At 44.4% G+C, this 24,617-nt stretch overlaps 1 long non-coding RNA gene across 1 annotated transcript in view; it reads right to left on the bottom strand.

Annotated features, from left to right (window-relative positions):
* Positions 1-24,617, bottom strand: part of LOC133369302 (uncharacterized) — a 41,490-nt gene that overhangs the window by 10,700 nt on the left and 6,173 nt on the right. Inside the window, exon 2 of the long non-coding RNA XR_009758865.1 lies at positions 12,426-12,544. This is a non-coding gene — a long non-coding RNA (uncharacterized LOC133369302). The remainder of the gene's footprint in view (positions 1-12,425; positions 12,545-24,617) is intronic.

The following is a 24,617-nucleotide window of genomic DNA, read 5'->3' as shown; positions in this document are numbered from 1 at the left end:
GAGACATTCCTCAACAGAAACACAAGGGAGGGCAGCACAACAAGGGCAGTAACCAGGGTCAGTCTAAAGTCAGAGTCCAGAGTCTACCTCAAAGCCAAGGGGGTCAGGCAAGGATCAGAGTCAAAAGTCTGTAAGCAACACGGGTAAGAGGCAAGGCAAGAGACAGGTCCAAGGTCCACAGGCAATCTTTAGTACAGAGCTGGAGCATAGACATTGTTCCAGCAGCCCTTCCAGCCTAGCACTAGGGTTGTTATGCTGGAGCTGCTGACAAAATGGAAATGGACTGCTTTCAAGTCGATCCTGACTTATGGCTACCCTATGAATAGGGATTTCATGGCAAGCAGCATTCAGAGGGGGTTGACCATTGCCTCCCTCTGAGGCTAGTCCTCCCCAGCTGGCTAGGACCTGCTCAGCTTGCCACAGCTGCACAAGCCAGCCCCTTCCTTGTCCGCAGCTGGGGGCAACTTGAGACTATGAAGCTTGCCCATAGCTGCACAGGTGGCAGGGCACATAACCCCTGAGCCACTCCCTGTGGGGGTGATCTTTAGCTGGCCCTTGACCCCCAGGAGACACGAGCGGGGATTTGAACTCACAGACTCCGGACTCCCAGCCAGGCACTCCTCCACACTGGGCTATACCAGCTGTATGAACCACACCCCAAACCTTGGCTGACTCCCATTGATCACCTGCAGCCAGACCTTTATTCCAGAGGAGTCCTTTACTCCCTAGGAGTCTGGGCTTGTAGTCAGGTGCTCCTCTGGATGGGGTGGGTCTCCACCTGGCGTTGGAGGAGATGCTTCTCCCTTGGGCTCGGGGGCTGTTCAACCTTGACGTCAGAGGCCAAACTTGCCCTGGGTGAAGACAGCCTGTCCTGGGCCTTGTCATAGGACCCTGGCCCCTCACCCTTCAATGAAGCCTGAGCCAGGGCTGGGTCCAAGACTGGAGCCTCCTGCTCTTCCTCCGATGAGGACTCCTCTAACTGGGACCTGAAATGTTTAATTTATTATCACTATGGTCACTGCTCCAAATTGATTTGACAACGTTTACATCTCACACCAGGTCCTCAGGGTGGGATCCATTGGCCAGTGCTGATTTGAAAGCATTCCGTCGATCTAACAGGCTGGTATCAAGTCTGTTCTTTGTCCACTAGCCACTGCTTTTATTATTTATTTATTATTTGATTTATATCCCACCCTTCCTCCCAGCAGGAGCCCAGGGCGGCAAACAAAAGCACTAAAAACACTCTAAAACATCATAAAAACAGACCTTAAAATATATTAAAACAAAATAACGTTAAAAACATTTTTTTAAAAAAAAGCTTTAAAACATCTAAAAAAGGGTTAAAAACATATTGTTAAAAAGTATTAAAAAGCAATTTTACTGATTTGTTTTCTCCCTCGGGAAAAAATGATATTAATATCAATATTTTGAAAGGAAATACTGATATTTTGAAAGGAAATGATAAATACAAGGAAATATTGATAAACTCAATGAAATACAGATAAAAATATTGATATTAATAACAATATTTTAGATACAGGTTTCCCCCTCAAGAAAATCTGTTTCCAAAAATGACTGCGGAAAATCACTACATTAATATCCAATCCACAATGATAGTGAATAAGCAAATTAATGGAAAATTCAGTACCCAATCTGAATTAGGTGGAATTCTAGCACATCCCCACCAGGTCCAGGCCACCACTTAAAATTCAGTCCAGGGTCACTGCCCCTCTGGTAGGTTCCATGACCAACTGTTCTAAGGCTCAGTCATTTCAAAATTTTACCTCTTTGTCGTGACTGGAACCCATGTGTAGCCAATAGTGCAGTGGCAAATTCAGAAGTGCAGGGTCCCTTCATGATAGTCACAGCCACCCCTCCCCCCTTTTTTGCTACTGGGTTGAGATCCTTGTTAACACCTTCTTCCACAACAACAGATGTCCCTAGGAGTCAATCAGCACGAAAGGGGAGAGTGCTAGCTACTGAAAAGAGTCTTCTCAGTGGCTGACTCACCTCCTTTCAGTCTGATTGGCTCCAATCAGCAAGAAAGGACAAGAAGCAGGTTAGAAGAATCTTCTTAGTGGTAACACACTCCCCTTTCATGCTGAGTGGCTGGTAGGATGCTGGAGACATAAGGACCCTGCTGGGACCCTGCTCCCCAAAAGTAAGGGGTCTAAGACCCGTTACGATCCAGGACAACTACACCCTTGTGTGTAGCCATTCTATGTGAGGGTAGCTGAAATTGCCCTTTACTGCGGCATTTGCTGTTTAGAATCCTTCGTTTACTTCATTTTTCATCTTCAGATATCCCTGATCATTTTGATTAGGGGGACAAAGCAGGTCCCTGGTACTATATTACTCTTGAGGCCCAGTTATCACTACCCACAATGTTTCTGTGGAAGAGTCTGCCCCTTTGGGGATTGTTAGCTAGCTGGTCTCAATGTCCTCTTTGATGTACAAAGCAACACCACCTCTAGTATGTCCTTCCTGTAGAGTTTACATCCAGGGACAACCATGTCCCCTCCATTCCGCCAAGTTTCGGTGATGCCCACTATATCAATGTTCTCCTCTAAGACCAAGCACTCCAGTTTGCCCATCTTGGCTTGGAGGCTTCCAGCATTAGCATGTAAATACTTGTATCCAGTGTCTCTCTTGGAGTGTTTTGGCCGATGGTGGTTTGGCTTCTCTGAATAGCTATCCTGTGCCCACACACTCACAATGCCAAGTTCTATGCCCCTCCCATTCAAATTTTCATCATTTTTTTCATCTTCAACCCAGGGGGCAGGTTTGTTCCAAACAGGACCCTCCATGGCTCCTGTCGGCTTTCCCCCTACAGTTGGTTTAAGAGCTGCTCTGCCACCTTTTGGATTTTCGGCACCAACCACCTGGTTCCATCCCAGTTCCAGTGGCATCTGCAACCTTCACTTCAGGCAGGCAATTATCCCTGCAACCTGTAGGCCCATCACACACCCAACTATCTATGTTCCAAATGATCAGATCACCCACTACCAGGATCCCTCACCCCCCCCCCCAAGAAGCATCCTTGGCATGAGAGGATAGCTGCTTGTCCCCCACGGAATGGGTCCCTTCCAAGGGATCATTTCCCCCTTCCTCAGTGGTACTCTCCTTCCCAAGACCCTCATTCCCTACAACAGCATGGGACAGAGTTATAATGTCCCCGAAGACCTCACCCACCAATCTCTCTGCCCCTCCCAGCTTCTCCAGGTCAGCCGCCTTGGCCTCAAGGGAACCAGCTTGTTCCAGAGAGCCAGGAGCTCATTGCATCAAGGGCACCCCTACGACTTCTGGCCAACAGGCAGATAGTCATGCACGTAACAGGCAGCGCAAAACACTGTAAAGCCTTCACACCCCTGCTGGTTTCTGACCTGCATAATTGTTTTTGTTGTTTATTGCGTAAATATATTGGGTTGCTATATAGAGCTTAGGGGTTTTTTAGATCAAGGGATGGATTGGCAGAGTGGGATGCCCTGGCCTCCTTGCCCTGCTTCTGAATTTGCTTTGCTGCTCAATTTGCATTGCCACTTTGTCAGCTGGGACAGACACGCTTTGTCAGCTGGGCTCCCTCTAGCTTGAGGAGCTCCGCACACTTTTTATGAACCTCTATGACAGCTTTCTTTCAGTTGCTTTGTTTTCTAAACTAACAAGCCCCAAAATTAGCTTTGGGGAGAAGATGTGCCTGTCCTTTGATCTTCTGAGTTGTCCTTTTCTTAAACGTTCACAGTTCCATCATTTTTTTTTCAATTAGAAATGGTGGCCAGAACTGGACATGTATTCTAAATGGGGATCCACTGTAGGTTTATGCAATGGCACAATGAGAATTGCGGTTTCATGCCCTTGCCTCTTAATTCCCCACCATTGAGTTTGCTGATGTATTAACTAGCATCTTTATATTTAAAGGCAGAGAGGATAAATGCTTCCATTCTGTCTTAAATCAGGACCTTGCTAATTTGCTAGAATCTCTTCTGACATAAAGCAACCCTATATGAAAGTGCTCTATTGATCTGATAGTTTCAAATCAAGGGCCTTTGTCGTTGCATGTTTTGGCAGAGTTCCTAGAATGAACAGCCATGCTGATGGCATTTTTTTTCTTCCTTTACAAATGAGCTGATTCAAACATTAATAAAGAGAACATGACTTTCTATTTCAATAGTTAACATTAGCCTCTTCCACTGCCAAAGCAATGGCCCAGAGCAGCACTTGATGGGAACAGTCAACTGGGAAGTTCTCCTGCACAAGCAATAAATGGTAGATACTCAAGAGGAGGAGTGGCTAGGGATGGAATCTGTAGCTGCCGCAGATTCACTGCTGATCTGCTCAATGGCCACCCCCTACCACAAAGAAGGGGAAGGCAGGAGAGAAGCCCCCCCGCCAAACGATAGAGCAGAGTCCTTGCTAACAGCCGCCCTGAGCAAGGCCAGACCCTAGAGGAGCAACAGGAAGAGGAGGTGTCACAGTCCAGGCAAGCAACAGGCTGCAGGCTGGGATAGGCAAATAATCTGCTTAATTCTGACCTCCTGCAGTTGGCACAGAATGGAGAAAGACGGGAATAAGAAGAGGAGAAGGAGAAGGAGGAGGAGAGAACCAGATGGTGCTGATCAATGAGCTGTGAATACCCTGAGGACTTCTTTCCCTGATCTTCAGCTGAAAGATTTATGAATGAATTTTATGGAAACAGAACCCACATTTCTTTCCCTTTGGTCTTCTGACGGGCTTCATCTCAGGGGACAACTTACCTGAATGGAGACTTCCCCCATTTGCCCGGGCAAGACATTTCAGCTAGATCCATCCTCATGACAAGCGGCATCTGTTACCAGTTTATTACCCGCTCCTCACTGCCTCACATCAGACGGGAGAGACAGTAATGCATTACAGGTGCCTTCCCCCAGGGATCTATAGCAAAAGTTCAATAAGCTGCCTCTTCTCAGTCACCAATCTCTTAAAGGTTTCGTTCCACTCACTTATCGGGGAGGAATGATGAGAATGCACATAGGGTGCACACTCACCATATTTAAAGCACATCCCCCCCCAAGAACCCTGGGCACTATCATTTACCCCTCACACGAAAATAATACATTAGTGAAAATAACATACAAAATGAATTATATTAGGAGAAATTGCTTGCAAAAATGTATATGATGGTCAGACTGCACACCAAAATGTGTTTATCAAGATAAATGCACACTTAAAAACCCTGAAGAGTTTTCATGAGGATTTCTTTTTTTAAACCAAATTTCTGCAGAAATGTGGAGAACTGAATTTAAGATTGGAAAAATGGGAAACTGGGAGTCAAAACTGACAGCTCCTTCCATCTCCAGTCTGGGCACACTCTTGGAACACTGTATACTGGTCACCTCGCCTCAAAAAATGATACTGTAGAGCTAGAAAAAGGTTCAGAAGAGGGCAACCAAGATGATCAAAGAGATGGAGCAACTCCCCTAAGAGGAAAGATGACAACAATTGGGGAAATGATAAGAGGTGCAGCGAGAATGTTAACTGGGGCTGGTTACAGGGACCATACAACTCCCCTGCTGCAACAGCTCCACTGGCTGCCAGTCTGTTTCCGGACACAATTCAAAGTGCTGGTTATGACCTATAAAGCCCTATACGGCTTAGGTCCAGGCTATTTGTCAGACCGTATCTCCCTATATGAACCTGCCTGGGCCCTGAGATCTTCAGGAGAGACCCTTCTCATGATCCCAACACCTTTACAAGTGCGACTGGTGGGGACACGAGATAGGGCCTTTTCGGTGGCTGCCCCTAGGCTCTGGAACTCCCTCCCTAGGGAGGCAAGAATGGCCTCCTCTGTGCAGTCCTTCCGCTGACAGCTAAAGACTTTTTTCTTCCAGCAGGCCTTTGGAACGGAAGGTTTTAAGGGTAGTGACTGAAGAGGATGCTGTATGTTATTGTTTTACTTGTATGCTCTTAAACTGGGTTGCAGTATTTTAAGTGTATATCTAATTGGTTTTAACATCTTAATAGTTTAATCCTGTTTTAATGCTGATTTTTATGTTTATATGTTTTATATTTTTATAGGTTCTTAATGATACGTACTTATTTTTATCTGGAAGCCACCTTGAGTTCCAGTTTGGAAAAAGGGCGGGGTATAAATAATAATAATAATAATAATAATAATAATAAAAATAAAAATAAAGCTATGCAAGGTGTGGAGAAAATGGACAGAGAGTAACTTTCCTCCCTCTTTCATAATACTAGAACTTGAGACCATCCAATGAAGCAGAAGTTTGGAAGATCCAGGACCCCTGGAGGGCACCACATTGATGAAGGCTGATGTAGGACAACCAACAGATGAGGCAACAACTGGCCTGGCCAGTGTTTTTACGTCTGGGCCAGCAGACAGAAAAGCAAGGGGCAAGATTGTGTTTTATCCTTACCTCAGTTTATGATGGTGAGTTTCACAGCTTTTGAAATGGCTTATTCCAACAGGCCTAACCCAGGGCCTGTTGGAAGAACCCCAAAACCCAGGCCCAACCCAGGTTCCCAGAAACATAGAAACCTGCCTTATAGTGAGCCAGACACATTGGTCCATCTAGCCAAGTACTGCCAACAGTGACTCTACAGGGACATTCGCATTCCTAGCTGGACATGCCAAGGATTGAATCTGGCACCTTCTGCATGCAAAGTAGGTACTCTACCTAGAGATGTGAAGGCCCAGAAAAAAACTGAGAAAAAATGGGGGGAACCCCCCACTTTTTCCTGCATTCCCCCACCCCCCAAATTTTCTGGTCTACCACTGAGCTACAGTCCTTTCCCTTTGGTTGTCATTGTGATTATCCTTGATGCTGCTGCTGCTGATCTTACTTCAGGAGTTGGCAACCCTAGATCTGTGGTAAAGGGGGTGACCTAGAAACTTTTATAGGAATAGACCAGGCCTTATCATATGCCACATTCTGGCCTATTGCTGTTCTTCTGGTACATCGTCTGCTTAGCCAGTCCCTCAGTACTAAAGCACTTTGTGGAAGAGTTTTGCTGGAGGGTGCTGAATGTCCTTGCCTCAAACTCCAGTGGTAACTTTTGCATCACCAAAAAAAGAGAAAAAGAAAAAAAGAGAGAGAGACAAAATTGGACCTAGGTTGTCATAAAAATTGCACATGCCAATTTATATGTATAGAGGTAGAGTGAGAAATAATGACTATAATTTACATGCAAATACAACACATCTCATAATCATGGGAAAGCTGTGACCAGGTGACCTGCAATTCAATGTAAGCAAGTGTAATATTATACATATTGGAGCAAAATATCTTAATTTCACATATACACTCATGGGGCCAGAACTGATGGTGAATGACCAAGAATGAGTCCTTGGGGACATCGTGGATAGCTCACTGAAGATGTTGACCCGGTGTGCCTTGGCTGCGGAAAAAGGCAAATTCCATGCTCGGGATCATTAGGAAATTTATTGAAAATAAAACAACCAATTTCATAATGCCATCATACAGATCTGTGGTGTGGCTGCATTTGGAATATTGGGTACAGTTCTAGTCACCTCACTACAACATGGATGTTGTAGAGTTGGAAAAGTTTCAGAAAATATTCATTATCTGAATTTCTGATCTTTCTTTTTATATTTAAAACATGCTTTTTTAAAAAATATTATTTAATGAAATAATAAGAGCAATCTTAGTTCAGCTCCAAACTCAATAGGGGGCCTTACTAGGAATAACCATAGTGGCATATCTAACCTGACTGTGTTTTCATGGAGACCTTGCATAGGAACTTTGGAACTGCCTTAACAGTCCATTGGTCCATCTAACTCAGTATTGTCCTTGCTGACAGACAGCAGCTCTCCAAGGTTCTGGAGTCTTCACAGCCCTACCAGGAGATACTGATGACTGAAGCTGGGACCTTCTGTATGCAAAGCAGGTGTTCTGCCACTGAGCCAAAGGTGATGTTGTGATCATTATAGATCCTGGCCCATCCACGTTCTGGAGGACAGAATGGTTCCCAAGAATACAAAACATGGCCACCTACTAATGTATCATTTTCTCCAGCCAGAAGTTTGCCATTTCCAGCTTGTCCAAATCAGCTTCTGTCATCTTGGCTCCCACATACAAATCAGGTCACTTTCATCTTTTAAATTTACCATTTTCTCTCTGCCACAGTGAAAGATCTTCACCTTCTTGTGACGGCTCGTTTGACATTCTCTCCATCCACTTGCTTTGTCTCTCAAACTTTGTCAGCCTTTCCCAACCAGTGTGCCTCCAGATGCTGTTGGACCACAACTCCCATCAGCCTCAGCCAGCATTGCCAATGGTCAGGAAAGATGGGAGTTGTGGTCCAACAACACCTGGAGGCACACCGGTTGGGAAAGGCTGGTTGAATGTCTTCGCCATTCGTCAGTTTGCACAGTATATTCCATGGTTTATCATGATGGTGCTGCTCTCCCTGACCCCTACTCATGGGCTCATTCTTATCATCTGTTCAAACATATTCCCTTGGCTTCCCAATGCCTACATTCTTTTAATTCCTTGTATCTAATCACTCTTCTCAATATCCACACTACTGCTCACTTGCTTGGCGTGCTTCTTGTTTCCCAAAACTCAGCAAGCTCAAAAGTGCAGCACCAGGTTCCCCATCCCCGTTCTAAGTGGTAGCTCCATGCCAGTGGGACAGTGGAATCTGCTCTGGGTTTTAGGCCAAACTTGAAAATTCAGACCGAAACCCAGAGGGGATTCCACTGCCCCACTGCCATGGAGCGCCCAGCCGCCACTGGTCTAATCTCACGGGGGTGAACGCCTGAAGAGGGTTAGGGAGAATTCTAATTGTGTCTCAGGTATCCTTCCATCTCTTCATGCCAGAGGCAGAGAACCTCAGGCTCAGCATCTGAATGTGGCCCTCTGGGCCTGTCTACCTGCCCCCTTGAGATTCTCTCTAAGCCAGACCCCTCATCTATTCCACACCCTCCTCAGGTGCTTTTGCCTGGCTGAAATGTGTCCTTGAACTGTGATGATGCCTCTTCCTGGCCTGGCTTGAGGATGGAGAGGTGGCTTGTCAGAAACCTGGCTTTTGCACGGCTGGAATAAAGCTTAAAACCAAAAGAAGAGCCCCGGTGGATCAGGCCAATGGCCCATCTAGTCCAGCATCCTGTTCTCACACCGGCCAACCAGATGCCCGTGGGAAGCCCGCCAGCAGGACAGGAGTGCAAGGCACTCTCCTCCCTTGTGACTTCCAGCAATTGTCACTCAGAGGCATCAGAGTGGAGGTGCTGTGCAAAGGCAAGAGTTACACCCTTTGCCCTGCCTGTGTATGCCTCCAGTCCCACCCACCTCCAGGATGCGGCCCCCCAGCTTAAAAAGGTCCTCTACCCCTGCCTTACGCCATCTAAACAGCACCGCATTACTAGAAATGTAAATGTTTCAACCCCACCCTCCCTCCAAGTCAGAGCTTGGCAAAGTTACTTTTTTAAAACTACAACTCCCATCAGCCCCAGCCAGCATGGCCACTGGATTGGGCTGATGGGAGCTGTAGTTCAAAAAAAGTAACTTTGCCAAGCTCTGCTCCAAGGAACCCAAGAGGGGTTGGGGGGCACAGCAAAACTGCCTGCCATCACAGTGTAGTGATACTCAGATCAGCTAAAATTCACCAGGGCCCGCTCTCATATGTGATGGTCTGAAAGCCCCGGGTAGCCCTGTGAACTTAAAAGAGGAAATGAAACGCAGCAGCTAATTTCCCCAGCCCGCTCTGAGTAACTGGAATAAGCATTGCTCTGTAACTAATTAATGGTAATTGTTCCCAAACAAAGTAAATTTCCTCAGTTCTCGTGCCAAATGGAATGGAAGATGGGAGCATCCAGCATAAAAGATGCGCTTGGACAAGGTGTCCACCCAGAGGAAAAGCTGTACATCTCTACTGCAGTGAAGCTGCTCTTTGTTCTAGATGTTTGGGACCAGCTGAATATGGGCAAAGATCTTTCTTTTTCTCCAGTAGAAATAAATACACTAAAGACACATCGCACCATATATTGAAAGCAGTGTCGCACCACTTTAAACAGTCATGGCTTCCCCCCAAGAATACTGGGAAGTGCAGTTTGTGAAGGGTGCTGAGAGTTGTTAGGAGACCCCTATTTCCCTCATGGAGCTAGAATTCCCGGAGTGGTTTAACAATCAATCTCTCTTCCCAGGGAACTCTGGGAATTGTAGCTCTATGAAGTGAGTCTCCTAACAACTCTCTGCACCCATAACAGACTTCAGATTCTTGCGGGGGAGGGGGGAGCTGTGACTATTTAAAGTGGCATGATACTACTTTCAGTGTATGGTGCGGATGTGGCCTAAGCAGTTCCATATATGCTTTTCTGTGGCTGATTATTCACAACAGGTGTGTCATAATCCCAGATCCGAGATCAGGACTCCTCTGATGGAGAGTCCTCCTGCAACAGCAACCCTGAGGAGATGGCGCCTCCCTCTGGTCTTCTCGTGTGAATCCACTGAAACCTTCATCACATATAGGGAAGGGCAGTTTTGGTTTCTGCCAGCTTCTCCTTTTCCCAGTCTTAAATTCAGTTCTCTACATTTCAACATTAGCGTGTGATTTTTTTATTTTTTTTAAAAGTCCCTCATGAAAATTCGTTAGCATTTCAATGCACCTTTCTCCGACTATACACATGTTTGCAAGGCAATTTCCTATAATGCATTTTTATATGTTCTTTCCATCAAGAGATGCACTTCTCTGCACACTTGAACCCAACATATGCATTTTAGCAGACATGACTTGACTGAAAAACTGCAGAGAAGTGTGAATTTTGAAGGACGGCTGTGTTTTCACTTCTCATATTGTTTTGGGAGGTGCAAATAAGATAGATTCGCCTTTGAGTGCAAACTGAATTGAATTTCTCTCCCACCCTTAATCCTATTCCCTGAACCCTGCGGAGACACCTCTGCTACTGTACTCTGGTGACTGGGGCACAGAATCCTCAGAGGATCAGGAGCTTTCCACAAAGAAGTCATTACAGCTTGAACCCTTCTGCCTAGAAGCCGCCAACAGCCGCCACCAAAACACACCTGCACTGGCCCTTTAACTGGCCAGATGCAGCACTCAGGGGGTAGGGTTGCCATCTTGACCACCTGACCCAGACTCTTAAGATCTGTCTTTGTTGTCTGCCCCTGGTGTCACACCCCACACCCCCACTCACACAGACCTTTAAGCTCTTTCAGGTGCTCCAAGGCACAGGTGAGACAAGCAGGGCCAATCAGAGGGAGAGGAGGCAGGAGGCCATTTTGCCTGGGGCATGAGCTCAAAGAAGGTCTCAGATTTACAGTCACTTTTTTTTTGGCATCTGATAAGTTCCAGTGGCCACTGGTGGTTTCATGTCAGTGGGGCAGTGGAATCCGCTTTGGGTTTTAGTCTGAACTTCCAGGGGTTTTTCCAAGGGGCTTGAAGCACTAAAACCCGGAGTGGATTCCACTGCCCCACTGACATAGAGCCACCATGGATAAGTTGCACAACTGGTTGCTATGCACATTGGACGAAAATATGACAGACGGATTTAAACAAATAAGAGATGTGATTTGGGAAAATACTTTTTTTGTTAACTGATATGTTGAAGAGTCATACTAAAGAGTTTATAATGTCCATAAATATTAATAAAAATGTATCCGTTCTGATGGTACAAGATTAGACTGTGTCGAACATGTTCTCTGAGATCAGTTGATTATAGAAACCAGGAGCTGGGAAGCTCTTTCAGCCCAAGTCACCATCTCTGTTATCTTTTTGGTACCTACTGAAGCCCTTCCTCTTCCAACAAGCCTTTTAAGTAGAGACCTTATCCCAGTCTGTGTTGGAATTGCTTTTTAAGACTTTTTAAAAGATGTTTTGTTTTAATATATTTTAAAGTCTGTTTTTGAGATGTTTTAGAGTGTTTTTAGTGTTTTGTTTGCTGCCCTGGATTCCTACTAGGAGGAAGGGTGGGATATAAATCTAATAAACAAACCTTCCAAGGGCCACATGCTACTGATAAGGGGGCAAGAGGCAAAAACGGGTGGAACAACTAATGTAAATTTTACCTTTGTACAGGATGCTAATTTCTACGCAGCCTGCCTATCCTCCAACCAGGCAAGCCAGAGGCATTATCAGAGTTCAGGGCAGCCAGCCAAAAACACTTGGGATGCAAAGTGGAGCCAGTGAGGGGTGTGCCCCAGAGAGAGGGAAAATGGCCCAGGGAGAGACCCAAGGGCCATATAGAGAGGTCTAGAGGGTCACATCTGGCCCTTAGGCCTGAGATCCATCCCACCCCTGATTTAAACCAAACCACTCACTCTTTTGTGTTGGCATTTTAAAATTTCTATTATGGCTATGGGCCTCAAAAGCTGGAAGTGGCCTGAGCCTCTCAGGACCTTTGAGAATGCATGGAAACAACGTGGAATTTCTGCCTTGGTAGCAGGACTGCTAACCTTGGTCCTTGTTCACGGTCCTGATTTCTCTTTGCCTTTCCTTCCCTTCTGTTCCTGCACCTTGGCCTGACTGATCTCCATCTTGCTTGGGCCTTTGGATCAGAACAAGGTGTCCACATCTGTTGAAACATGCATATTTGATGGGTCACACTCTCTTTGCATCTGTTTTAAACATGCTGTGCCTGTTGTTGCTAGGTGGTGCCGTATTCCTCTCTGGGTAGCAGCAACATTAACATGATCATTAGTATTTTCCTCTGTCGTTCTTTATGCTGCAAAGCAGAACTCTCCTCTCCTTCAGATTTCTCACGTCTTCAGATTTTCAATACAGTTTCCAGCTCAAAAAATGTAACGATATGTGTTTTTAAAGAGTGTGCATTTTAGGAGACATATAGAAATGCATATATTGAGGAAAAATATGTATTTAAACATTGTATTTAGTGATTAAATACAAGTTGAGTACGGACTTTTAATAAACAAATAAATAAAGCAATAAAGATTAATGTGGAAATGGGACAGAACAGATTTAAGAATAAATATACAGTATGTGAAATTGACACAGTCTGATTGGGCCATTGCTAACTGAGGGCAGGGATTGTTTTGTCATTGAAATCTGGCTAGTAGGGTTGCCAGGTTCAGGGCCTGAGACTGATCCTGTATCTTGAGGAGAAGAGAAAGTCAGCCAAGTGCAGGTGCTCTTGCAACACTGTAATGGGAAAAACCACAAGGTGGAATTCTCCCTTCCCCCTGCACACCTTTTAAAGATACAGAAGACCTCTTGGAGGCTGGGCCCAGCCTATATTGGACTGCAGCCTATGAGTAAACCCACTGAAATTAAAAGCTGAGTTCTTATGTTCATTAATTTCAATGGGTTTACTCTGAGTAGAACTAAGATTGGATGCAACCCATAGAACTGAAGGGACTTCAAAGGACCTCCAAATCTCTCCCCTTCTGCAGTGTTTAATTACTTGCTCTGGGAATGGGTGTTCCCAACATGAACTGGTGTCATAAGTCACACTGCACCATCTACTCTGCTGTCTGATAAGCCACTGTACAAGGCACAGGAGCCCTGTTGGAGTGACCAGTTGGCAATCTTACATGCATCTTTCCTTTTCAGGATTTCCTCCATCCTGGATGCTGTTCAATAAAGGCTTTGACTGTGCTGCAGACCCTGTTTCTTTCCTACTAAAGACTGATAGACCTAGATTCCTTTCCCACACCCTAGTAAAGGTAGGAGCCAGTGTGGTGTAGTGGTTAAGGTGTTGGACTACGACCTGGGAGACCAAGGTTTGAATCCCCACACAGTCATGAAACTCGCTGGGTGACCTTGGGCCAGTCACTGCCTCTGAGCCTCATGAAAACCCTATTCACAGGGTTGCCATAAGTCGGAATCGACTTGAAGGCAGTACATTTACATTAGTAAAGGTAGGATGCAGCCAATGTGGTGCTTTCAGAGGAGGGGCCATAGCTCAGTGGTAAAGCATTGATTATGCAGTGTTTTTTTTTTTAAAAAAATGAGCTCTTATTCTGAGCCAATCACCTGGCACACACACACTTTCCTAGTTCTTATTGAACAGAGACTCTTAACAACACTTTAGATTTTGTGTTTTGGAAAGATTAATTAAACAGATTCAAAAAGAGAAAGAAAAAAAGAAACCTTATTCTGAACCAGTAACCTGGACGCACCCATGCATGCGTGCACACACATTTTTCCCATTCAGATTTAACAGAGATTTTTTAAAAAATGCCTCAGATTTTGTATTTTGGAAAGATGAATTAAACATTTTTTTTTTGTAAAATAACTAAAATGAGCAAGAAACCTGGACACATACTTTTCCAGTTCAAATTCAACAGAGGCTCTCAAAAAATGGCTCGGGCTTTCTTCCAGTCGGAGTGTGCGCATGTGTATGTGCTTACTCTTTGGCTCATGTTCGCTTTGTCTCCCTGCCACTGTCCCAGGTGCACTCAAACCGCTTAATATGTAGGACTGTTAAATGAAGCCCTGCAAGAGGGCCAGCCTTAATTGCCCCTTGCTGTGGTTGAGCAGAAAGTAATATCCTGAACTTGGCTACTGTAGCAGTTCTTGAAGGTATATCCCTCTTTAATTGAGCCTTTCAGCCTTTCATTATAGGGTTCAGGCAGCCCCGCATTTATTTCTGGAGGGATGATTCATTCGCGAGGGATGTACTGTGGTCCACTGTTTGCTGTCAGTCTCTAATTATACCTTATGGCATGTGTTTTACAGAGGGGGGATTTCACATTTTTGTCTCTGGGTACATGCTTTGTGTCATGTTGGCATAGCAGCTGCCCGCATACAGCTCTGTGTCTTCTGCATCCCAAAGTTGCTGTGTGCTCATTTAATCACTAAAGCAGCAGCATCATGTGACAGAAAATCCTGGTTGTCACACACTACCAAAGATAAGGCTGCAGATGACTTCCAGTTAACAGATATACAGGTTTGGAAATGGAATATAAGCAATGGTTATGGATGAATCAGGAATGGTGGAAGGGATTTTTAACTTCAAGGGTGCCATTTTGGATGTGAGTTCTACCTGATGTACCATTCTGTATTTGGATCTACATGATGAGCCCTCCTGAGGTCACAACCACTGCAGAATGCAGGTGGGAGGATTGCTATGTATATATGTTGCCCATAGAGATGCTTGAGGAATTCAATTTCTGTGAATTCCAATGTGAACTGACCTATTCCAAATATGGTTGCCAGGTCCTGTATCTTTAGGAGAAGAGAAAGTCAGCCAAGTGCAGGTGTTCTTGCAACACTGTAATGGGAAAAACCACAAGGTGGAATTCTCCCTTCCCCCTGCACAACTCTTAAAGATACAGAAGACCTCTTGGAGGCTGGGTCTGGCAACCAAGAGGTCTTCTGTATCTTTAAAAGTTGTGCAGGGGGAAGGGAGAATTCCACCTTGTGGTTTTTCTCATTACAGTGTTGCAAGAACACCTGCACTTGGCTGACTTTCTCTTCTCCTAAAGATACAGGATCAGGATCAGGCCATGAACCTGGCAACCCTTCTGTTTTAGGATGAAATAGTTTTAGAGATGCATACATGAAAATAAAATGTTTGAATACAATTTACCACAAATATGTATTTAAACATGTATTTAAGTACATTTTAAATTGTGAATTTTCATGCAGATTTTTAAAAACATGTTTTTGCAGATTGTCTGTCTGTTAGACAGATAAACCACTTGTAAATTGATTTGGCAAGTAAGCAGTATTTAAATAAATAGATACATTTATTTATTTCCTGGATTTATAAAGGCTGTTCACCGCTGAGAGGTCACAAAGTTTACAGCCCATTCAGTAAATTAATGCAGCATATAATACAATCAAACACAGTTAAAAGCATCATAGATTAAATGCCATACTGCAGTCCAAAACTGTTCTGTGATCCAGTGCAAGCTTAGCAAGATCCACCACAGGCCTGGATGAATTCTGTTGGGTTGGAGGACCACTGGTCCATCTAGCCTGTGTACTCTCACTGGAAGACACTCATCATGGTCTCATCTCAGAGGCCTTTGGCAGCATCTGCTGAGATCCTTTAACTCAAGGATGGGGAACCTGTGGCCCTCCAGATGTTACTGGACTCCATGAGCCCCAGCTAGCATGGCAAATGAGCAGGAATTATGAGAGCTGTAGTCCAGCAACATCTGGAGGGCCAAATGTTTCCCACGTCTGCCCAAAAGGCCTCTTCTGAGGAACAGCACGGTATAACAGTTCCAGGATCCTGCTCAATGTATGTATTATTATGCCAGCAATAATTTCAGTAGCAGAGTTAAGCAATGGGTCATAGCATATCTCTGAACGCTAGTGGCTGGGACTCACAAGCAGAGAGCGTGCTGTTGCACTCAGGTCCTGCTTGCAGGCTTCCCATAGGCATCTGTGAGAGCAGGATGCTGGACTAGATGAACCCTTGGCCTGTTATTGCAGGCTCTTCTTATGTTCTTAAAAGTGCTTTACTCAAGATGGATCATGCCCCTGGAACCTACCACTCTCTTTCTCATTAAAGGTTGAGTTGAACTTGGGGCTCATCTACACGGTGGTTTACCATGTGTTTGGTGCTACTCACATTTCCTTTTAATTTGCATGGTTCACATGACGTTACTGGCAAACAGAAGCTATCACACAGTTTCCCCTCAATCGGTACTAACCCAATCCACTGGTAATATGAAAAAGGAAGGAAAAAAAGTCTTCACTCCCTTTCTCTAGTGCTTGCAGACACTTTGCTCCAATGCTTTTAGGTGGGTGTGTCAATCATTCCCCTCTCCATGCCCACTCCCTCCTCCTTCCTTTGTTCATTTTATTTTCTGTAGTCTGACAAGCAACTTCTGGCTGCTCTCCTCCATTCTGCTGGCCTTTATATGTTGCTGCAAATGGTGCCTTTAGTTTCTTTCCTCCTCAACTTGTGTGCAAAAGCATAACACTGCTCAAACAAAGATTTGTATTTCAGCTGTATCCTACCAGGAAATACAGATATTTGCACCTCTGTGTTTTTTTAAAGGAACCTACTGCAGCTGGTAGGACAGATTGAGCATGCTCGGTCACCTAGACACCAGAAGGAGTGGAAATGTATAATTAGAGGGTGGGAAAAAGTGAGATTAATCCTCCCCAGAGGAATGCCAGCTTGTGTGAATGGGAAAAAGCGATGAGCAGCTAACATTGAGCAGGAACTCCAGATGACGCAAATGAAAATCGAAGATAAAAGAAGTGTATTTCCTACAAAGAAATGCTCCCATGTAGATGAGCCGTTGCTCATCATATACCTGAAATGGTACAGATAGGGAGGGCAATGACTTGGTCATTGTCTCCCCTAAGAAGATGCTGGATGCAAGAGGATGCCGGATGCATGTGCATCTCTGTGTTACTTGCACTACCCAGTCCTCATAAAAAGCTTTCCCACTTTCAGTGTTTTAATCATTGCCCTAATAAGCTGCTGCAGCTGCTCAAGCACTTTAGACATTTACAGTTTGCTGTTACCAGAAGTAATTAAGGGAAGAGAATACCTGGATTAGACCCTCTCGGAAGGAACACTCTTGGGACCACAACAGCATAGCTGCTTACAGTAATAATAGCAATAAAGGAATTTTGCAGTGGGCTCCTTCTTACACACAAACGTAAAGTGTGAGTATGTGCCTGCGCATGTTTGAAAGAGAATATAATTTTGTTCCATCTGTTTTCCTGCCAGAATTCTGCTAATATGATGATGGGCTTTGTGATACTATTGAGGAATCTTTCTCTTCTGACCCCCCAAATATCTAACTCTACCTAACTCAGAAGAGAAGATCTATCTATTGGTACGAGAAGCAGGATGATTTCAAGTGGTGCTGTTTGACTTCTGGATCCAGATGGAATTGTTTGCTCTGGTGTTTAATGGGAAGCGAATAATTTGATTTACATATCTTGGACCATCAGTAGTGTAGAGGCAAATTCAGAAGAGCAGAGCCCCCAGTGCCGGTGCCAGGCAATGTTGTGCCCTAGGCAAGGCTAACTACTTGCGCACACACACACAGCCAAAAATGGCTAACTCCAATTTTCAAAAACAAATGTCTTGCAGAAAAAATGAAAAGCACAAAACTTGAAACTGCTAAATTTATTTTGGTTGCATTTTTCCAAGGGTTAAAAAACTAATCTGTATAAAACTGTGCCACTCAAAGGTCAGTACGACGCCCCTCTGAGGTCTGCGCCCTAGGCGGCTGCCTGGTTGGCCTAATGATAGCACCGGCCCTGAGGGCCCCTGCATGATAGTCACAGCCATGCCCCCCCTATTTGCTGCCGGGTTGAGAATGAGATCCTTGTTAATGCCTTCTCCCACCACAAATGTTCCTAGGAGCCAATGAGCATGAAAGCAGAGGGTGTTAGCTACTGTGAAGAGTCTTCTCAATGGCTGACTCACCTCCTTTCACTCCTATTGGCTCCAATCAGCAGGAAAGTACAAAGAAGCATGATAGAAGACTCTTCTCAGTGGCTAACACTGTCCTCTTTCATGCTGATTGACCCATAGGATGCTGGAGACATAGAGACCCTGCTGGGACCCTACGCCCAGAAAAGTAAGGGTTCTAAGACCCCCCAAGATCCTGGATGACTACACTCCTGAGGACCATGCTGAAAATTTTCCCATTTTGATTTTAAGATTGAAAATAGTGGGTTTGAAGATTTATGCTTTGATGATGAGAACACTCGTATCTTTTTTCTTTCTTTTCATGCTCTTCAGCACTGCTGTTGCTTTGAACTGATGCTGCTTTCAGCACCATCCCCCCACCCCAAAACACTTTGCTGGCTGTGGCTTCTTTCTGTTTTCTGCGTCAGAGACCAGCTAATTCCCCACCAATCAGGGAGAATGTAGCGAGTGGGATGATGTCATAGTGCTACATAGCCAATCAGACTTGTGCCACTGAGACCAAACAAAGCCAACTGACTCACTGAGCCAGAAGCGGCTCTCCTGGTAAGGTGGACCTGCAATGTGAACTTCCCAGCATTGGCATGGCTGCCACTTGCTGGAAGTGAGAGGGGCAGCACACGGCAAGGTGCTGGAGAGATCAGCATGGTGCAAGCACACTGGGTGAACCAATCCTGTGCTCCCCCTAGTGCACCCACACAGTGCCATACTCCTCACCACCTTGCTTCTCCTAGGAAGTGGCAAGCAACACTGTTGCAGGGAAGCTCATGTGGCGAGGGAACCCCATTGAGCAAGCCACTTATGGGCAGAGCAAAAGAATACAATTGATGGGACGGGTTTTTTACGGACATTTTCTCCCTGGACTTAATTTTCCATGTGAGGATGTTGTCACAGAGGCCCCATCTGCACTATTCATTTAAAGCAGTGTCATATCACTTTAAACAGTCATGGCTTCCTCCCAAAGAATCCTGGGGACTATAGTTTGTTAAGGGTACTGACAGTTGTTACGAGGCCCTCTTCCTCTCACAGAGCTGTGATTCCCAGAGTAGTTTAATAATCAATCCCTCCATCCAGGGGACTCTGGGAATTGTAGCTCATAAGAACATAAGCAGAGTCCTGCTGGATCAGGCCAATGGCCCATCTACTCCAGCATCCCGTTCTCGGAGTGCCAGCCAGAAGCCTATGGGAACGGAGAGCAAGAGCACTCTCCCATCCTGCAGTTTCCAATAACTGGCATTCAGAAGCATAATGCCTCTGGCCAGAGGGACAGCACGGTCATCAATGGCCAGTAGCCATTGATAGCCTTACCCTCCATGAATTTGTCTAATCTTCTTTTGAAGCCATCCAAGTTGGTGGCCATCCCTCCCTCCTGTGGGAATGAATTCCATCGCTCTGTGGGAAAAATAGGGGTCACCTTACAACACTCAGCACCCTTAACAAATTGCACTTCTCATAATTCTTTGGGGGAAGTCACGACTGTTTAGATACCGCTTTAAATGTATAGCGCAGATGAGGCCGTATTGTCTTCCCATGGGCATTCTGGGAAACATATTGGCTGGGGAATGTGTAAAATGGCATGTAAGTATTTCTAAAAAAAAAAAAAAAGTTAGCAAGGAAGGAAGATCACCCCTTAGCCATCTCAGAACATGTATTATTATGGTATATGCCTACCTCCCCAATCCAGCCAATGGCTAACCAACACACTCTGGAGACATTGGCGGCTTGCTACAGAAACGTAACACATCATTGGTGCATAGGACCTAGGAAGCAGCAGTGTGGCCAGTGGAGCAGAGCCACCATAGAATAGTGATCCTTCTTTCACATGCTCTAAAAGTTCTTGGCTATAGGAGCAAACTATCTGCCTAATTTTAAATTTTTATAAAAGTTTGGAAAACATTGATCTAGAGACAGATCTAACAATATAGAGGGGGGGGATCTTTCAGCACTTGAGGTCAAAGGGAGAGCTACATCTAGTAACCCATATGGAAAGCTGTCACTTCACCTCCTTTGCCTAGATTGCTAAAGGGGGAGGGCTTTGGGATAAGACTTTGTGAAAAGCTTTACTGAAAAAACAGCCCATGATTTTTTGAAATTCCTACCTATCGTCCATTTATGCTCTGCTGGCAATCTGGACTCATTTTCTCACATTCGCCTACTCTCCTCTCAACTCTTCTCTGGCTGTCATTCTTCAAAGATGTGTCAGCTCGGAATGCAGCACCAGTAAGAAATGCATTCAGCGGAAACTCTCCCCTCCAACCCCGGCCCCCGAACTCCGGTTCCCCAGCCAGCACTCCAAATCTTTTGTACCTTATATTTTAAAGCTGTTATCAAAGATATAACCTACAGCTGTTTTTCTGACATTCTGCCAAGCTAGACAACGAGGCCTGTAGTTTTCCATCCTGGTTTCTGAGCCTGAGTTGGAGAAGCAAATTGCAATGTAGCTTTGCATGCTTGTCAAATATTTAACACAAGCATTGTCTCAGCCAAGTGCCTGATAAATACAAAGAGAATCTGACAGAATCCTGGCATGGGATGGGCTTGAGTATATACTGGCCACAATTCCTAAGATTTGGCAAGCATGAACATGAGTTGCTTCCATTTTCAAGGTATCAGACTCCATTATGAGAGGCCACACAGCTTGCAAAGCAGTCAGTCCTAATGGATATGCTGGGAGCTTAGGGATGGACAAATTGGTCAATTTCATCTTCTCATTTTCCCACTCTTAAGTTCTGTTCTTCACATTTCTGCCTCAATTTGTGATTCTTTTTAATTCATCAGCATTGTAGTGGACATCTCTCCTCCTATACATATTTTTACATGCAATGTTGCCTAGTATACACACTTTTGGAAACATAATACATTCTTGTGTTATGGTCACTAGTATATGCAATTTTACGCACACTTCCCCCTAACACATACATCTTTGTATAGACTTTTTGGTTGGAGAGTTGCATCACAACAGTCAGAGAAACGTGAATTTTGAAGGATAGCTGAGTTTTGCTTTGTACATTGTTTTGGTACGTGTGCATTAAATAAGCTTGCATTAAAATGCAAACCAAACCAAATTGCACCCACTCATCCCAAATGAAGCTATGTGGGTGCCCACACACAACTACAATTCTCAGAGCAGTTTAAGAATTGATCCCTCCTCCCAGGGAACTTTGGAAATTGTAGTGCTGTGAGGGGAGTAGGGGTCTCCTAACAACTCTCAGCACCCTGAACAAACTACAGTTCCCAGGATCCTTTGGAGGAAGCTATTACTGTTTAAAGTGGTATGATACTGCTTTAAATGTACAGTGCAGATGGGTTCTTAATCATTACACTGACTGCAGCTTGTAGTTAAAATACTGATTTAAGTGAGACATTAAAAATTGTCAACTACTGAATGGTGTAGTGAAATGTGTCTTTAGGTTTAATGCACAGCAAAGAAAGAGTTAACTTTCTCTAGAGTGGTTCTTAACCTTTTCCACTGCCAGCACCCCTTGGATTTCCAAAATATGTTCTCGCACCCCCTGGAAAAATACAGTTCATTTTTTTATTTCATTTTCATTTTATTTTATTTTAATGTGTGTTTTAGCCTGACTTAGCTAAGATAAATGAGTTTTCCAAAATCTTTGGTTGTATAGTTAATTCTCTGCTTCTGTCTCGCACCCTCGGGGTGCATGCACCCCAGGTTAGGAACCACTGCTCTACAGGGTATTACATATCGTAGGGGGAGCTAGACTGATTTAGTTACTGGAGTGAGTTAGTCAGTGTTGTGTGTGCTCGGTGAGGCTTAGCACAGAACAAGCTCAGATGTTTTACTGTTTAAGCATTACTAAATAAAGAAGCTCTATTTTATTCTCGGTCTCATCCTGATCAATATAACATGGTGTCAGAAGTTAAGAAGTCCTCATAGTGTCTCCAGAGTAGTAGGGCTCCTGGGACAACTGAAAAAAAAAACCCCAAAGAAAAGCAATGGCAAAGTTTTCCACACCAGAGGCCTTTGCTTTCACCAGGCCTGCAGCATGGCCAGATTGGAAGCAGAGGTTTTCCAGATACTGCATTGCTACAAAAGTGACTGAAGAGAAGGAAGAAATTCGGGTATGGTCCTTGATTTATGCCATGGGCCAGCAAGCAGAGCAGATATTTAAATCATTTGAATTTGCTGCTGCAGAGGACCAGGATGACTATCTCCTAGTCCTGGGGAAATTTGATGAATATTTTGTGCCAAACAAAAATCTCACTCATGAGAGGGCATGCTTTGACCAGAGACATCAGAAACCAGGGGAATCTGCAGAGGCCTACATAAGATGGCTGCATGAGAAAGCTGATGAATGTGCTTTTGGGGATACCAGGAATGAAATGCTCAGAGACCAATTGGTAGTGGGAATTTTGGATAAAGACCAGTCCCAGAAGCTGCAGATGGAATCCAATCTCACTTTGGAGAGGGCTATGGAAATGATAAAAAACTCAGAGCTTATAAAAGGCCGGGTCCAAGACCAGGGTGCTTTAAAAGGGCTGCAAGAAATAGCCAAGAAACCCCTGCAGAAATGGAAACCCCAAATGCCAAAATACCATAAACAAATATATGGCCAAACATCTAATGCTGAAATAAAATCCCCTGGATACACAAGATGTGGGAAAGGGCACACACAAAGAGCAGTCTGTCCGGCAAAGGCTGCAGAAGGCCACAAATGTAAGAAGATAGGTCATTTTGCCACTGTCCCTCACTAGAATGGTGAGTGAAACTGTGGAGCAGCAGAAAAGTCAAGAACCATTTTTTCTGGGTCCAGTCACATGGGTGGAAAATTCCACAGATCCTTGGGAAATATCACTATAAATCAGTGGGCTCTCGATAAAGTTTAAAATAGACACTGATGCAGATGTCAGCATAATTTCTGAGTCTGTTTACAAGTTTTTTTCTAACCTGCCTAGTCTCCAGAAAACAACAGCAGTTTTAACTGGTCCTGGAGGACAGAATTTAAATTGCATGGGATACTTCATAACAAGAACCTGCTATAGAGACAATGGCTATGACTTTAAGGTCTATGTGATCTGTGCCTCCTAAGCTGAGATGTTGCAACTATGATGGAGTTGGTGCAACGTTTAGATGAACTTTCCACAGAAATTCCTGACATAGTTGGAACTTTGAAGACAGCACCAGTACAGATAAGTCTCAAAGAAGAAGCTGTACCCTATGCTATTCACACCGCCAGAATAATATGAGTTCCACTACTACCCAAAATAAAGGCAGAACATGACGAAATATTGGCCAAAGTCTTAGCAACATTAAAGGCAGCAGGGTTAAGACTCAACAACAGCAAATTCATCTTACGCCAGAAAGACCTTACATATCTTGGACACTGCATAAATGAGCATGGTGTGAGTCCAGATCCTAAGGAAGTAGAAACCATTTCTGCAATCAAACCTCCAGACTCCATCGCAGGATTGAAAATTTTTTGGGCATGGTACATTATTTAGGACGCTTCTTGCCAAATTTGGCAGAGAAGCTACACCCATTAAATACACTTGGTCCAAGCCAAGAAAAGGCCTTCGTAACAGTGAAAAAACTCTTAACAGAGACTCCAGTACTTGCTTACTATGAAGTTAACCAGCAGACTGTAGTGAATGCTGATGCCAGCAGTTATGGCCTGGGAGGAGTATTACTCCAAAATCATGATGGAGAGTTGAAACCAGTGGCCTATTGCTCAACAATGCTAACAGAAGCTGAGACCCAATACACTCAGATAGAAAAGAAATGTCTAGCTGCTGTTTGGGCTTGTGAAAAATTCTCAGAATATCTCTATGGGCTAGAATCATTTATACTCTGTACACACCATAAATCCTTGGTACCGGTGATAAATTGCAAAGACCTGGATCAAGTACCAATACGATGTCAGTGACTCCTTTTACGCATGATGAGGTACAATCCTTGAGCAGAATACAGACAAGGCAAGACTCTTGTTGTAGCAGACACACTGTCAAGAAATCCACTGGAAACTCCAGACCCCGAAACAACCCAGTTAGTTGAGGAAATCAAAGTCTATGTAAATCTTCTAAACCAATTTCTACCACACTCCTTCAATGCATCCACGCAGTTACCAGCACTGACCCAGACCTTTCAACAGTGCTGAAATTTGTCAGAACTGGTTGGCCATTGTACATGTCTGAAGTGACAACTAACCTTAAACCTTTCTTTGCAGAAAAGGGAAGCCTTACAGAGTTGGAAGGAACAGTCTTATTTGGTGATAGAATTGTCATTCCTGCTACAATGTGACAGGAAATGTTGGGAAAA

This window comes from Rhineura floridana, chromosome 13 (genome assembly GCF_030035675.1).
Source record: "Rhineura floridana isolate rRhiFlo1 chromosome 13, rRhiFlo1.hap2, whole genome shotgun sequence".
Lineage (NCBI taxonomy): Eukaryota > Metazoa > Chordata > Lepidosauria > Squamata > Rhineuridae > Rhineura > Rhineura floridana.
This window is presented reverse-complemented; position numbering and strand designations above follow the sequence as displayed.